The following is a 16,068-nucleotide window of genomic DNA, read 5'->3' as shown; positions in this document are numbered from 1 at the left end:
GGGACCACCCTCCTCAAACTCCAAATCCCTTTCCCTTCTGTGTTAAGAGAGCTCTTTGTGCCCTCTGCTGAAAGGACTTACTGCATGAGGTCTGTATTAGGCAAGGTTCTCCAGAGAAGCAGAACCAATAGAATAAGTGTGTGTGTGTGTGTGTGTGTGTGTGTGTGTGTCTGTGTTGGATATATATATATAGGAGATGGAGAGATTTTTAAGGAATTGGCTCATGTGGTGGTAGAGGTTGGTGTATCCAAAAGCTGCAGGATAGGCTAATGGGCCGGAGACCCAGAGAAGAACTGATGTTGCAGAAGGAATCAGAAGGCAATCAGCTGACAGAATGTATTCTTCCTCAGGGGAAGTCAGTCTTTTTCTGAAAGCCTTCACCTGATTGGATGAGGCCCACCACATTATGGAGGGTAATCTGCTTTACTCAAAGGTTACCACCTCGATATTAATCTCATCTAAAGAAATACTTTCATGGCAACATCCATTTGCATTTGACCAAATATCTGGGTACTGTCGCTCAACCAAGTTGACACATAAAATTAACCATCAGAGGGTCATCATGAGTTGGATATGTTTTCATCACCAGAGATGGAGAATGAGCCCATGAGTCAGGGCCTGTGCCCACACAGTGCTGCCCCCTATAGGGCTCACCGTGGAGCTGACACCAGAATCAGCCTGCAGCATGAATTAATGGGACCCACAAATGTGGCAGAGAGTCTGGTCCTGGGCCAGAATTATTATTGTTTGTTTTTATTATGAAGATAGTGATATATACTCACTGCAGAAAAAGTTCAAACATTCAGTAATAACTGAATAAGGTAAAAAATGAGCATTCTTCCTCTCCCAATGCCACCTCCATAATCCCATTATTAATATGTCATTCCAGACTTTTTTCTCCACTTATATGTATATATGTAAATATATTTTCTTTTTCTTTTTTTAATTTATGTTTTATTGAAGTATAGTTGAATTACAATGTTGTGTTAATTACTGCTGTACAGCAAAGTGACTCAGTTATACATATGTATACATTCTTTTCATATTCTTTTCCATTATGGTTTATCACAGGATATTGAATATAGTTCCCTGTGCTATACAGTAGGACCTTGTTGTTTATCCATTCTATATATACCAGTTTGCATCTGCTAATCCCAAGCTCCCAATCCCCTCCCCACCACCCTTGGCAACCACCAGTCTCTTCTCTATGTCCCTGATTATAAATGTATCTTAAACAAATACTAAATGATGTTATTTTGTTCTACAACTTGCTTTTCCCCCAGAAAAATATATTCCCATAGAGCCACCTCATTTTTAACAGCTGTGTAGTATTCCACTGTAGAAAAGTATCATCATTTATTTCGCATGTCCTCAATTGATGGATATTTAAGTGGTTTCCTAGTTTAGCCATTCCAGACCATGCTTCAATTGCATCATTATATATATTTTAATACTTTTACAAGTGTTTTTAAAAAAATATTTATTTATTTATTTGGTTGCACTGGTTCTTAGTTGCGGCAGACAGGCTCCTTAGTTGCAGCTTGTGGGCTCCTCAGTTGTGGCATGCATGTGGGATCTAGTTCCCTGACCAGGGATTGAACCCGGACCCCCTGCATTGGGAGCGCAGAGTCTTAACCACTGGACCACCAAGGAAGTCCCTACAAGTGTTTTTTGTTTTTTTTTTTTCAAACTTTTTTTGGGGAACAATTTTAGATTTACGTAAGTGTTGCAAAAAATAGTAAACAGAGTTTCTGCATAACTTTTCCGTTCACCCAGCTTCCCTGTCTTAGTCCGTTTGGGCTGCTATATCAAACCACCATAGACTGGGTGGCTTAAACAGCAAACATTTATTTCTCACAGTTCTGGAGGCTGAGAAGTCCAAGATCAAGGTGCTGGCAGATTCACTGTCTGGAGAGAGCTCTTTTCTTGGTTCACATACAGCCCTCTTCTCAATGTATCTTCACATGGCAGAGGAGATGAGGGAGTTCCCTGGGGTCTCTTTTATAAGGGCACTAATCCCATTCATGAGGGCTCCACCCTCATGACCTAATCACCTCCCAAAGTCCCCACCTCCAAATATCATTACACTGGGGATTAGGTTTTAACATATGAATTTAGTGGGGTGACACAAATATTGAGTCTATAGCATACCCCTAAGATTAATATCTTCTGGGACTTCCCTGGCAGTCCAGTGGTTGGGACTTTGCCTTCCAATGCAGGGGGTGCGGGTTCGATCCCCAGTTGGGGAGCTAAGATCCCACATGCCTTGCGGCCAAAAAAGCAAAACATAAAACAGAAGCAATATTGTAACAAATTCAATAAAGACTTTAAAAATGGTCCACATCAAAAAAAATCTTAAAAAAAAGATTAATGTCTTCTATAACCATAGTACAATTATCCAAGCCAAGAAATTAACAACAATGCAATACTATAAACTAAGACCTTATTCAAATTTTACCAACTGTCCCACTAATATCATTTTTCTGTTTTTTTTTCCCCCATTTTTCATTTAAGTTGTCATATCTCCTTAGTCTCCTCTAATCTGGGGCCATTTCTTAGTCTTACTTTGTCTTTCACGACCTTAACACTTGTGAAAGTACTGGCCGGTTATTTGATGGAGATTATGCATTTTTGGCAAGGAGACTGTAAAAGGCATGTTGTACCTTTCTCAGGGCATCATATTAGGATGTACATCAATCAATACTGGAGATGTTAACTTTGATCACTTGATTAAGGTGGTGTCTGCCAGGTTGTTGTGTAATTATTTCTCCCTTTGTCATTTATAAGTATCTTTCGGGGAGATATCTGAGTCTAGGCAAACGTCCTGTTCCTCATCCTACTTTCACCCAGTAATTTTAGCATCCATTGGTGATTCTTGCTTGCCATAATTATTATTATGGTGTTAGCCAAATAGTGATTTTCTATTTTCATCATTTTTTAGTAGTAGAGGTTCTTAAGTTGGGGTCCGCATGGTACACAAGTGTTTTTATATACTCATTCTGCAGGAGGAATGGCTAAGTAAATGGATACATCCATTAAAAATTGAAGGCAAAGGACTGCTTTTTTTTAACTTTATTTTATTTTAAATTTATTTATTTATTTATATTTTATTTTTGGCTGCGTTCGGTCTGTGTTGCTACGTGCGGGCTTTCTCTAGTAGTGGCGAGTGGGGGCTACTCTTCCTTGCAGTGTGCAGACCTCTCATTGCGGTGGCTTCTCTTGTTGCGGAGCACGGGCTCTAGGCGCGTGGGCTCAGTAGTTGCGGTGCACAGAGTTAGTTGCTCCACGGCATGTGGGACCTTCCCAGACCAGGGATCGAACCTGTGTCCCCTGCATTGGCAGGCAGATTGTTAATCACTGTGCCATCAGGGAAGTCCCTAAAGGACTGCTTTTAAATGCTGTGCTAGAGGGATGGCCAATGGATCCATAATGAAGAAAAGATGCTGACCCCCTTTCCTTTTCAGCAGAGGGCACAGAGACCCGCCCCCCGCCTTTCCCTCCCTCCCTCATGTCCCAGGAGCCGAATTCCAAGAACCTCCTGCCTTTCTCATCATCAGGGAGCGTCAGATGCCGAGGTCACCACCCCCTGATCCTGGGAGCATCTTCTGAGAAGAAGGGTCTTTGGAGTCTGGTCTATAAGTGGACCTGACAGTGTGGCTCCTGCTCAGTGTTGGAGTGGCCGCCCTGCCCTTCAAACAGCGAAGCTGCTGGTTGGTCCCAGAATTCAGGCCACTGAGAAGCAAGGCTATGCATGTCTCACAATTCCGACCCCACCAGTCTCGCTTTTTGCAAGTGGGGAGCCAAGCTTGGAAGTGGCTCTTTACAAGACATGGGATTTGACTTCAGCAAACTCATATTGTCTTTGGAGTTGAGGCACACGAAGAGTTTATGCCTCGACTTTAGCCACAGTCCCGTGTGTTGGGTGCACCCCACAGTCAGCTCCCAAGGTGGAAGCAAAAAAGAGCACGTACGCATGTGCGCACACACGCACGTGCCATTGTATTGTATTTGGGTTTAGAGAATGAACTGTCAGGATTCCCTTTACTGAAAAACCTTGGAAGGAAGGGAACAGTGGGCTGGCTTTCTTAATGTCAAAATTACAGCTTGAGGTTTTTATATTTTCTGAATACAGTAAGGCACCTTTAAGAAAAGCCAAACGAGCTAAGTACTGAATTACTGACCTCAACTGAAAAAATGTTAAATGATCATTAATTTTCACAACTGCCCTTTACTTTATGACTTAAGAAATTACAGGAATAATGTTTCAGAAGCATCAGGGTCTTGTCTTTGGGGTGGGTGTTTACAGGCCTTTCAGGGAGGCCTCTCCCTCTCCTTGGCATCAGGAGCTGAGAACAGAATGTTCAATCAGAGCAGACGTGCATTTGTCACGAGCCTTCCCTCTGCCTTCAAAACTTAGCCAGCAGGAACTTTGTTAAGGAAAACTTAATTCCCATTCTTTCAAGGAATTCTGTATTTCTGATGTAATTGTCATTTCTACCTCTGTTATTGTTATTTGTTAAGGAAGGAGGGGTTACCCCACTTTTCTTCCTCACCAGTAACTCATATCTGAGTTAGAACTGGGGTGTACCCACTTTGTGGTCTCCGGCTGCTGGCTGGGCAGGAGGGTGGCGGGTTGCTCCCCGGTGACCTGGGGTATCACGTGCATGCTGCTTTCAGGTCCCAGTTCTGCTGGTTTCACATACGATGCATTGTTTTTGTAGCAGCCACCTCACTTGTGTCCCCACGTCCCTCCTGTCCCCCTCCAGTTCCTTCTGGCAGATCATGGCACGACCCTACTCCAAATCTTCCAGAAGCTTCCATCTCACCTAAAAGTCCACACCTCTCTCTGCGGCCAACCAAGGTCTCATGTGACATGGACCCTGTTCTCTTCCTGACCCCATGGCCTTTCATGGGCTGCCTCGCTCCCTGGGCTCCGGTCACACGGACCTTGCTGGCCTGGAGGCTGCATCCCTCCTCGGAGTTTCACATTTGCTTGTCCTTTTGCCTCGACTGCTTTCACCCCGAGCAGCTGGAAAAGCTGGATCTCCTTACGTGATTCAGTTCTCTGCTCCAGCGTCTGTCTTACCTCAGCCCCCATAATTCTCCAGCCTTTATCCCACTTAATCTTTTTTTTTTAAATTTATTTATTTTATTTATTTTTAGCTGCGTTGAGTCTTTGTTGCTGCACATGGGCTTCCCCTAGTTGCGGCGAGTGGGGGCCACTCCTCGTTGCGGTGCACAGGCCTCTCATTGCGGGAGCTTCTCCCGTGGCAGAGCCCGGGCTCCAGGCACACGGGCCTAGTAGTTGTGGCACGTGGGCTCAGCAGTTGTGGCACGCGGGCTCAGTAGTTGTGGCATGCGGGCTCTAGAGCACAGGCTCCACGGCATGTGGGATCTTCCAGGACCAGGGCTCGAACCCGTGTCCCCTGCATTGGCAGGCGGATTCTCAACCACCGCACCACCAGGGAAGCCCTATCCCACTTAATCTTATTCTTAGCATTTGTCACTCTCTGACCCACAGTGTTCGTCCTGTGGTCAGCCTGGTCATCGTCTGCCTGGCCCTCTAGCCTGGAGGCTGGGGGAGGGTGGGGGCTGTCTTACTCCCTTCTGTACCCCCAGTGCCTAGCGTTCAGGGGCTCAAGAAACCTTGAAAAAGCCTTACCGAATTGATGGTTCTATGTCGGGAGGATGAAATGAGATCAAAGTTGTCAGAACACTTTGAAATCGTGCACAGCGAGTGCGTGATGGTGAGCTGTGAGCACAGATCTCTATGGAGCAAAGTTCTTATCTTCTAAACCGGTCTGCAAACTTGCGATGAGGAGATGGAGGCTCAGAGAGGCAAAATGACTTGCTCAAGGTCACAAGGAGAGTCACAGGGACTGGGTTGGGTTTGATGCTGGCCCATCAAGCAGGCCCCATTGGGTTGCTCCTGAGGTTTCAAGGCCCCGCTCCCTTTTCCCCCAAATGAACATTTGTAGACCTCCTCCTGTATACAGGCCCCGAGGCTCCCAGGAGAGTGCGGGTGAGAACACGGACCAGTTCCTGACTTGGAGAGATGACCGTGGGGCTGGGGAGGGGAACACTAGTCAGAGCACCAGAGTAACAAGTGCACAGTTATGTCTGTTCCTGGTGCTGTGTGGAGACCGAGTGGGGCCCAGACCCGCGGGGAGAGCTTTCCTGAGCTGGGGCATCCTGTGAGGGGACTTTTCTGAGGTAAGAAAGAGCTCCAGGGACTGCCCTGGTGGTCCAGTGGTTAAGACTCCACACTTCCAACGCAGGGGCAGGGGGCATGGGTTTGATCCCTGGTCGGGGAACTAAGATCCCACATGCCGCGTGGTGCGGCCAAAAAATAAAGACAAAGCTCCAGACTGTATAGCCCTGTCTCAGTGAGATTATTGTTTCTTAGCCTAATTTTTTAAAGCATACTTTTACAGTTTTCTTAAGAGTCTGCATGCTGCAAAAGTCTGTGTGCTGGGCTGATTACCCAGAGCAGAGCCTCAGGGTGGGAGGAGCTTGGGAGGTCCCTGGGAGCACTTTGAGGCAGAGACTGTGTCTTATGCATGTTTTCCTGTGTCTCACAATACCTTGGGCTGAAAACAATAGATGACATTGCTGAAAGAGGCTTCGATAACAGGAGCCTATTAATCTCACAACAATCTGGAAGAGGTGCTTCCGTTTGGGCCGATGATATGCTCAAGATCTCGGCCTCCTTTATCTTACTCTCTGCCAGCCCCTGTGTGTCTGCCACATGGTTCCTCAAGATTACAGAAGGGCGGCAGCAGCTCCAGGCATCACGTCTCATATAACAGTGTCCCAAAAAAGGAGGAAAGGAGATTTGGCACCGTTTTTTCCTGTCAGAGAGGATTGTCTTTTCCAGAGCCTTCAGCTAATTCCCCTGATGTTTCATTGGCCCAGATTTGTCCTCTCAGCCTGGGTTTCCCCACCTCTAAAATGGGAGTGATAGAGCGCTCCTTAAGAGGTTGTTGGAGGATGGTTTGAAGTTCAGTGGGGGAAGTCCTGCACAGACCCTGGCTTGTAAGAAGTGCTCTGGGAATGCAACCTGAGGCCGGGCCATGGCTCAACTAAGAACAAAAACAGACTCACAGATACAGAGAACAGACTTGTGGTTGCCAACGGGGAAGGGGAGTAGGGGAGGGCAGGAATGGGAGTTTGGGACTAGCAGAGGCAAACTATTATATACAGGATGGATAAACAACAAGGTCCTACTGTATAGCACAGGGAACTATATTCAATATCCTGTGACAAACCATAATGGAGAAGAATATGAAAAAGAATATATATATATATATGTATAACTGATTCATTTTGCTATCCAGCAGAAATTAACACAACATTGTAAATCAACTATACTTCAATAAAATTTAAAAAATAAGTAAAGAAGCAGATCCCAGGAAAACCACCCCAAGTCAGCTCCCAGCAGGTAGTTCGGGCCTGGGCGTGCTCTGAGCTTGCATTTCTCACTCTGAGGTTAGGGTGGCAAACCCCAGCTGAACCCCATAGCCACCTTGTGCTGTATTCTCTTGTTTATAATCCTGGCTACTCAGCTGTGTCTTGCCATATTTCAATCCGTTGTTCCCTTCATTTCTGGAAATATTTTGGATGCTTTTATTTGTGTTCACACAGAATTTTGCACAGAAAACAAGATGGCGCATGACTGTGGCGTGATCGGTGGCAGATTGCCTCTCCCAATTCTCCATTTCATCCTCCATCTTACCATCCCTTTGATCTCTAGGACATGAACAAATCCTAGATTTCTTACCTTTTTTCTTTTTTAAAAAATTGAGACATAATTGACACACAACATTGTGTAAGTTTGAGTTGTACAAGTTGATACATTTATATATTACAGTCTAATTGCTGCAGTAGCCTTAGCTAACACCTTATCACGTTACATCAGTATCTAGATTTCTGGTCATGACGACACAAGAAAGAGAAAGAGGGAGGGTGACTCATTCTCACGAGAGCTGGTGCAAATTTGTCAAGATCCCTGTGAATGTTTTGGTTGGGGCTGATATAGTTTAGCTTGTGCACAATGTCCCCCAAACGTGTCATCTAAGATGATGTGATCGTGTTTGAACAGATATTTGTCCACATTTCACTGGAAAAGGAAGAGGCTGTTCTCACCATTGCATACTAAAGACACCCAGGCTCCCCCCAGTGCTTTTCTCCTCCCTTATTTCCTTCTTCATTTCTGACTCTTGGAGGAGTTTTCCTTTTGGTCCTGGGAATAATTCACCTGCACTCTCTTTCTCTCTGTGGCATTTTGTTTACTTTGTTCTATGCATCTCACGCCTCCTTGCCATCCTTATAGCCTGTTATGGGGGTTGGGGGGTATACAGTAAGGTGGGCTTCAGAGTCAGAAAGACCAGCTGTGTGACTTTGAGCAAGTTACTTGCCCTCTCTGAGCCTTATTTCTAAAACGGAGACAATGCCTGTCTTGTAGGGTGGTTGTTAGGATTCCAGGAGAGAAAGTGCTAGTTCGTGCTGTGTGCGTGATGTGTTTTGGGACATGCTAATGACAGTTATTTGTTAACTGTTATTTTCCCTTGGCCAGTGAATTCTTTCTTTGCCTTGGAGGTCCAGCTGCACCCTCCCAGCAGAAGTGATAAGTCCTTCAGTTATATTCCCCCAGGATCTTATTTGTCCTCTCCTAGAGCACAGCTGGACTTGTTTTAGTTAATTGTCTGCCTGGCCATCTCTCCTCTTGCTGGAGTCTGTCCCTCGAGGGCAGGCGGTGTCTGCTGTTCACCCTGAGATCCTCTGGGGGTTTTGTGTCTGCCTGGAGAAGGTTATCACGAACTTGGTAAAGTTTTGCCTACATCCCCCTCCTTTCTGCTACCTGCCCCCCACTCCCCCACTGGCTGGGGTGCTCCCACCCTATAAGGAAGGGTTTCCCTCAGCTGGATCCCTTCACCAGAGGTGTGACACACCTCAGGGGAATTCATCTTTAACTGAAGACTCCTGGACCAGGCTTCACCAGGTCCTGTGTAGAATTGTGGGCAGTCGGACCAGAAAAGAATAAACATGACAAGGAAGCTTGTAGAACCCTAAACGTCCTGTCTTCTTCTGGCCGTGTTTGGGAACGGGGCTCCATCCCAGTTCCCTCGTGTGGCTGTGACAATGTGACCAGAAGGGAGGACATGGGGCCCCAGCCCAGTTGTCAGGAGAGCGTGCCCGAGCCCCGGTGGAGAAGGGTTGGAATGTCCGGGTTTAACCTGGCTGTTGTCTCGGGCAGTGAGCCTGCTGGTGGGAAGGGCTGGTCGGTGGGCGGGGCCAGGAAGTGCTCTGGGTGGCATGTGATTGGGCGCCGCCTGGGGAGGGGAGGGGCTGCTCTCTGACCCGTGTATCTGGAGCCTGTGGTCCAGTCAGGAGCACTGTCTTCATCGCTGGTTGTTTGCTGGCCTCCTCCTCCCTTCTCCCCAATTTGGGTGCGGAGTCTGGGCCCGGATCCTAGTCCGTCCCTCTCCCCCGACTCCATTCACTCACCGTGAGCTCGATCTGGAGTCGAACTTAATAAATGGATGCTGGTGGGCCTGCCCAATCACCTGGACACGGCTGTCCACGGGCGTCCCCTCCTTGGAGTCCAGGAGATATTGGGACCTTCTCCTGGGGCACACAGGCTGTGCCGTGTTCCCACCCCTAGGATCAGCAATGGCCTCGTCACTCTCCTAGAGGTGCGCTTAGCTTTGCCTAGAAATAGGTAACATGATTTGGGCTGCTCGGAAAACCCCTGTCCCTGGATATCCCTTCCCAGGAGGCCTGGAATGTCTTGTTTGTTCACTCATTCATTCATTCATTCATTCACTCATTCATTCATGTTTGCCTGGAGGCCGGCTGCATGCCAGGCCCTGGCCAAAAGAGAGCGCATGGCTATCTGTCTCTCTTCAAAGAGATGACTCTCCAGGAGCGAGGAAGGATGGTTTGAATGGTGGCTGGGGTCCAAGGTAAGCCAGGCACTTCATCCTGACAGGGGGCTTGGGAAGGCTCCTGGGACGAGGTGACATCTGAGCTGAGGCAGGGCCTCGCAGCAAAGAAACAGAACAGCTGGTGGCCACGATGAGAGGGGCTCAGGGGCTCCAGACCCCTGCATGGGGCTGGGTGATGACAGATGAGGGGGGCACATGAAGCAGGGGTGGGGGGACCACAGGCCCAATGCACTCAGCTGAGGAGTTGGGGCTTAGCTGGTCCTTCCCTTTGATTCTGCAGCATCTAGTCCAGGAGCTTTCAGTTAAATAGAATTATCTCCCCACCCCTCCTGCCAAGACAACTGGCTGAGGGACTGCTTTCTCCTTTGATGGGAGCACCTTGGGCAGCGAGAGCCCAAAGCAGGAGGGAGGAGGCAGAAAGGAGCGTGAGCTGGGTGAGAAGCCCTCTACCTATCACATCTGTGCCTGGGGAGTGTCCTGCTGGCTCAGAGCTCTGGGTTTTCTCGGAGGAGCAGACTGGCCACGCTCTACCACCTGAGGAGCCGTAGGAGATGGAGCCGGACCAGGCATGATGGAGGCCTACCTGCACCCCCTCCCCTACCCCGCAGAACAGAGTGCCTGGGTCCTAGGGCCCTTCTACCCAGGCAGAGGGGACCCTTTAGGGAGGCCACTCTGGCCCTCCTTCAGCCATGCCCATCCTCATGGGGCAAGGAGTCCATGAGGCCAGGGGGATGTGTCCATCTGGAGCCTATGCCCCGCTTCTAGACCATTCTCTGGGTACCTGGCTAAACAGCCCTGAGTGGCTTCCAGGCCTGCTCTGGCCTCTTCCTTGAATCTGGGGGACGGTGCCTGTGGTGGGTGCACCCCAAGCCTTAAGAGGAGGGTGAGGGGTGGCTATTTGTGGGAGTGAGGAGCATGGATGGAGCTGGGACGTGCAGGCTGGGTCCACACACCAAGTGTGGGATGGAGCTGAGGGTAGGAAGAGAAAGGGGTGGGGATCGGGGTCTCACTTGTTTCATTTGTAAAAATGATGTGTTGTATGAAGTTTTTGGGGGGATTCAGTACTGGGGCGATGGTATGTGTAGGCCAGTGTCTTGCTGGTGATATGCTCTTGGTACGTTGGCTACGACTCCCGGAGAAGAGGTATAAATATCAAGTGACTCATGAGGGGACACAGAGCTGGTTTGCTGCCGAGTGGTTGGGGCACCTGCACCAGCGTCCTCCTGCTGCCCATCTGCTCAGTGTGAAGTCTGGGCTGGGGCCACCACAGGGAGAAGGGGTTTCTGCAATTCTGCAGAATTAGATTTGGGGATCAGCGGGGCCATAATCCTTGGTGGCGCCTCTCTTTGCTGAGCGCTATGAAGTCAGCACATTATCTCATTACACCCCGATGACATTTTTATGACAAAACTGTGCAAGTGGGGGAAGGGAGGGTGTGGTTGTCAAAACATGAGTGTAACAGAATCTGGGCACACTGAAGCCGATTTGGAATGCACTAGAGGACTGGCATGTGTCCCCAGTCCCTCCCTGTGTTCCCACCCACTCCCCCGGGAGCTCCACGTAGGCCTCTTTGTGTTTGTTCATCCACTCAAGCGTCTCAACAAATATTTATTAAGGGCCTACTTTGTGCCCGGGGGGGAATATGATGGTGAGTAAGACCAAATCCTCTCTCTGATGGAGTTTCTATTCACGTAAATATGAAAACAAGAAAAAAATATTCCCTCCTAACGAGTTCAGGAAATTAAAATAGGGTAATGACTGAGTATAAATCCGGGCTACTTTAGAGGACATGGGAGAGAGATTCTTTGAAGAGATGACGTTGATGCTCAGTCATGAATGGTGAGAAAGAGCCTCCGTGTGAAGATGGGGTGGAGATAGTTGGTGCAAAGGCCCTGAGGCAGCGAGGTCCCAGATGAAGGAACAGAGAGAAAGGTCCGTGTCCAGAAGCAGAGCAGGTGAGGAGGATACAGAGGCAGAGACTGATCTCAACAAGCCTCAGTTTGGAATTTATTGTAAGAGTACTGGGACGTCATTGAAGGTTTCAAGTACTGATGATAAATGTCTTGATTTAGGTTTTAAAAAAAATTAAACTTTTTATTTCAAGGTCATTGTAAATTCATAAGCAGTTGTAAGACATAGTTTAATTGTGTTAAAATACACATAAATCAAAATTTGCTGCCTTAACCATTTTTTTTTCTTTTGGCCACGCCACATGGCATGCGGGATCTTAGTTCCCCAATCAGGGATCGAACCTGCGCCCCCTGCAGTGGAAGCGTGGAGTCTTAACCACTGGACTGCCAGGGAAGTCCCGCCATCTTAACCATTTTTAAGTGTACAGTTCAGCAGTATTAAGTACGTCTATACTGTTGTGCAGCCATCACCACCATCCATCTCCATAATTCTTTGCATCTTGTAAAACTGAAACTCTATACCCATTAAGCAATAACTCCCCATTCTCCCTTCCCTCCAGCCCCTGGAAACCACCATTACCACTAATCTGTTCTCCATTTCTATAATTTTGTCATTTCAAGAATGGAATCATACAGTATATAACTTTTCAGGAATGGGTCTTTTTATTCATAATTCTCTGGAAATTCATCCAGGCTGTTGGGTGTGTCAAGAATTCCTTCCTTTTTATAGCTGAGTAGTATTCTGTAGTATGGATGTGCCACAGTTAGTTTAACCATGTGTCTGTTAAAAGACATTTAAAAACAACTGGGTCGTTTCCAGTTTGGGGCTATATTGAATAAAGCTGCTATAAACATTCGTGTACATTCAAGTTTTTGTGTGAACATCAGTTTTTATTTCTTTGGGTAAATGCCCAGTAGTGTAATTGTTGGGTCATATGGTATTTGCATGTTTAGTTTTTAAAGAAACTGCCAAACTGTTTCCAGAGTGGCTGTACCATTTTACATTCCCACCAGCAAAGTCTGAGTGATCCAGTTTCATGCATCCCTGCCAGCATTTGGTGTTGTCACAATATTTTATTTTAGCCATTCTGTGTAGTCTGTTTAATTGTGGTTTTAATTTGCATTTCCCTAGGGGCTAATAATGTTGAACATCTTTTCATGTGCTTATTTGTCATCCAGATATCTTCTTTTGTGAAATGTCTCTTCATGTCTCTTGCCCATTTTCTAATTGGATTTTTTTTTTTTTTTTACTGTGGAGGTTTGAGATGTCTTTATATATTCTAGATACTAGCCCATTGTCAGATACATGGTTTGCAAATATTTTCTCCCACTCTGTGGCTTGCCTTTTCATCTTCTTAACACTCTTTTGCAGAGTAAAAGTTTTTAATTTCAACGAAGTCCAGTGGATCAGTTTTTCATTTTATGGATCATGCTTTTGGTGTCAAGTCTAAGACCATTTTCTCCTATTTTTTTTTTCTAAAAGTTTAAAGTTTTATATTTGACACATAAGTCCGTGATCCATGTTGGGTTGGTTTTTGCATGAGGTGTGTGATTTAGGGAGAGGTTCATTTTATTGGTCTATGGATGTCCCAGCTACACCAGTACCATTTGTTGAAAACATCCTTCCTTCATTGAATTGCTTTTGCATGTTTGTCAAAAATCATTTGGGCACAATTGTGTTGGTCTCTTTCTAAGTTCTCTTTTCTGTTCCATTGATATGTGTGTCTATAGTTCTGCCAGTATCACATGGTCTCGATTGCTGTAGCTATGCAAGTCTTGGAATCGGGTAGACTGATTTTTCCCACTTTATTCATCTCTTTCAAAATTGTTTTAGCTACTAGAGTTCCTATGTCTTTTCATATAAACTTTAGACTAATTTTGTCTATATCTACCAAAAATCTTCATGAGATTTTAACAGGAATTGCATTAAACCTGTATATCCACTTGGGGAAAATTGATATCTTTATTACGTTGACTCTTCCAATCCAGAACTATGGATTTCATTTATTTAGATTTTTTTTTCATTTATTTAGATATTTTTTGATTTCTTTCATCTTCATTGATTTCTTGGATTTCTTATAGTTTTTGGCATACAAGTTCTATTCTTTTTTTTTTTTTTTGGAGTGATTGTAAATAGGTTTTTTTGGTACAGTTGGTAAAATTGTATTTTTCATTTTGATGTCCATGAGTTCATTGCTAGTATATAGAAACACAGTTGATTTTTGTATGTTTATCTTGGATCCTATGACCTTGCTGAATCCATGTATTAGTTCTGGGAGTTTTGGGGTATATTCCTTGAGATTTTCTCCAAAGACAATCAAGTCATCTGTAAATAGAGACAGTCTTGATTCCTCCTTTCCAACCTGTATGTCTGTTATTTCCTTTTCTCAACCTTTCACTGACTAGAACTTCCAGAACTTATAAATGAGTGGAGAGAATGCTTTGTTCCCAGTTATAGGGGGAAGGCATTTCACCATCAACTATAATGTTAACTGTAAAGTTTTTGTACATGTTCTTTATCAAGTTGAGTAAATTCTATTATTATTTTTCTCAGAGTTTTTATCATGGGCACTGAATTTGGTCCAAAAATTTTTTTTGCATTGATTAACATGGTCATGTGATTTCTTTAGCTTGTGAATATGGTGATTACATTGACTAACTTTGCAATATTGAACCAACATTGCATCCCTGGAATAAACTCCACTTGGCCATGGTATATAATTTTTTTAATGTAATACTGAATTCTGTTTGCTAATATTTTGTTAAGGATTTTTGTGTCTATATTCATGATGGATATTGGTCTGTAGTTTTCTGGTTTTGTACTGTCTTTGTCTGACGTTGGTATCAAGGTCTCATAAAATAAGTTAGGAAGTGCTCCCTCCTCTTTTATATTCTGGAAGAGATTATATAGAATTGGTATTAATTTTTCTTAAACATTTGTTAGAATTCTCCAGTGAACATCTGGGTCTGGAGATTTCTTTAGGGGGAGTTTTTCAGCTACAAATTCAATTTCCTTAGTAGTTATAGGGCTATTCAAATGATCTATTTCATATTGAGTGAGTTGGGGTAATTTGTGTTTTTTGATGAATTGGTCCCTTTCCTCTAAGTTGTTAAATTTATGTGTATCATGATCTTCCCAATGTCATTCCTGATATTGATAATTTGTGTCTTCTCTCCTTTTTTCTTTGCCAGTCTTGCTAGAGGTTTATCATTTAAAAAAAAAATCTTTTCAGAGAACCAGCTTTTGGTTTCATTGATTTTTCTCTGTTGTTTTTCTCTTTTCAATTTCATTGACTCCTGCTCTTATGTATACTATGTCCTTCCTTGTGCTTGCTTTGGTTTTATTTTTTCTCTGCTTTTTGGAGGTTCCTGAGATGGGCTGATTTAGGTTTCAAAAAGATCACTGGCTGCTGAGGGAAAAATGGACACAGGCTCAAGATGATGGCGGGTGATAGCTGGGGAAGTGGAGAGAAGTGAGTGGATTCAGGAGGTGTTCTGGAAACTGAGATGACAGGAGTGTCTGATTACTTATGGGTGGGAGCAATTTGGGATAACCTTAAATTGTTGGTGTGAGTGGCTGGCTGGCTGGGCATGCCATTCATTGAGTTGGGGACACTGACAGGAGGTCACCCCTAGGAGGCAGAAAACAACAGCTCTGCTTTGGCCAAGTGAAGTGTGAGATGCCTATGGGGCATCCACGGGGAGAGGGGTATCAAGCAAGAGGTTGATTTAAAAAGTTTGGAGTTCCAGGAAGACCCTGGGGCCATACTGAATTTCATGGATTCTCAGATGCCATTGGTTTGGAAGAAGTGCATTATCTTATGATCACTAAGAATGTTGCTAATTAAGCTATAGTGCACCATCAACTGTTACATGAATCCCAATGTCAGAGATGTTAAAGTGTAACAGTATGTGCATGTTAGAATTGGGGAAACTTGATGATTGAGAATCATAAGCATTTTGATGGTATTTAAAGCTATGGAACTGGAGGTGAACTTGGGGATGAATAGATGGAGAAGGGGTGCTGATCCCGGAACAGTCTGGGCCCCAGCCTCTGAGATAGGGCTAAGGAGATGAGAAGAAGCAGCCAGGTCAGAAGGAGCATCAAGAAAACCCAGTGTTCTGGGATGAGACTTTTGGGAGGGAGACTGTGAGTCTTTCAATGCTTCTGGGTGGCCGACGGGATGAGGGCTGAGGAGTGACCATTGGAT

At 45.3% G+C, this 16,068-nt stretch overlaps 1 protein-coding gene across 4 annotated transcripts in view; it reads left to right on the top strand.

The window, feature by feature from the left end:
- Window positions 1-16,068, top strand: part of COL26A1 (collagen type XXVI alpha 1 chain) — a 176,835-nt gene that overhangs the window by 44,872 nt on the left and 115,895 nt on the right. The window lies entirely within an intron of this gene.

The sequence above is a fragment of the Balaenoptera ricei genome, chromosome 15, assembly GCF_028023285.1.
Source record: "Balaenoptera ricei isolate mBalRic1 chromosome 15, mBalRic1.hap2, whole genome shotgun sequence".
In the NCBI taxonomy this organism is placed as follows: Eukaryota; Metazoa; Chordata; class Mammalia; order Artiodactyla; family Balaenopteridae; genus Balaenoptera; species Balaenoptera ricei.
The sequence above is the reverse complement of the archived record's forward strand: the minus strand, read 5'-3'. Positions and strand labels throughout refer to the sequence as shown.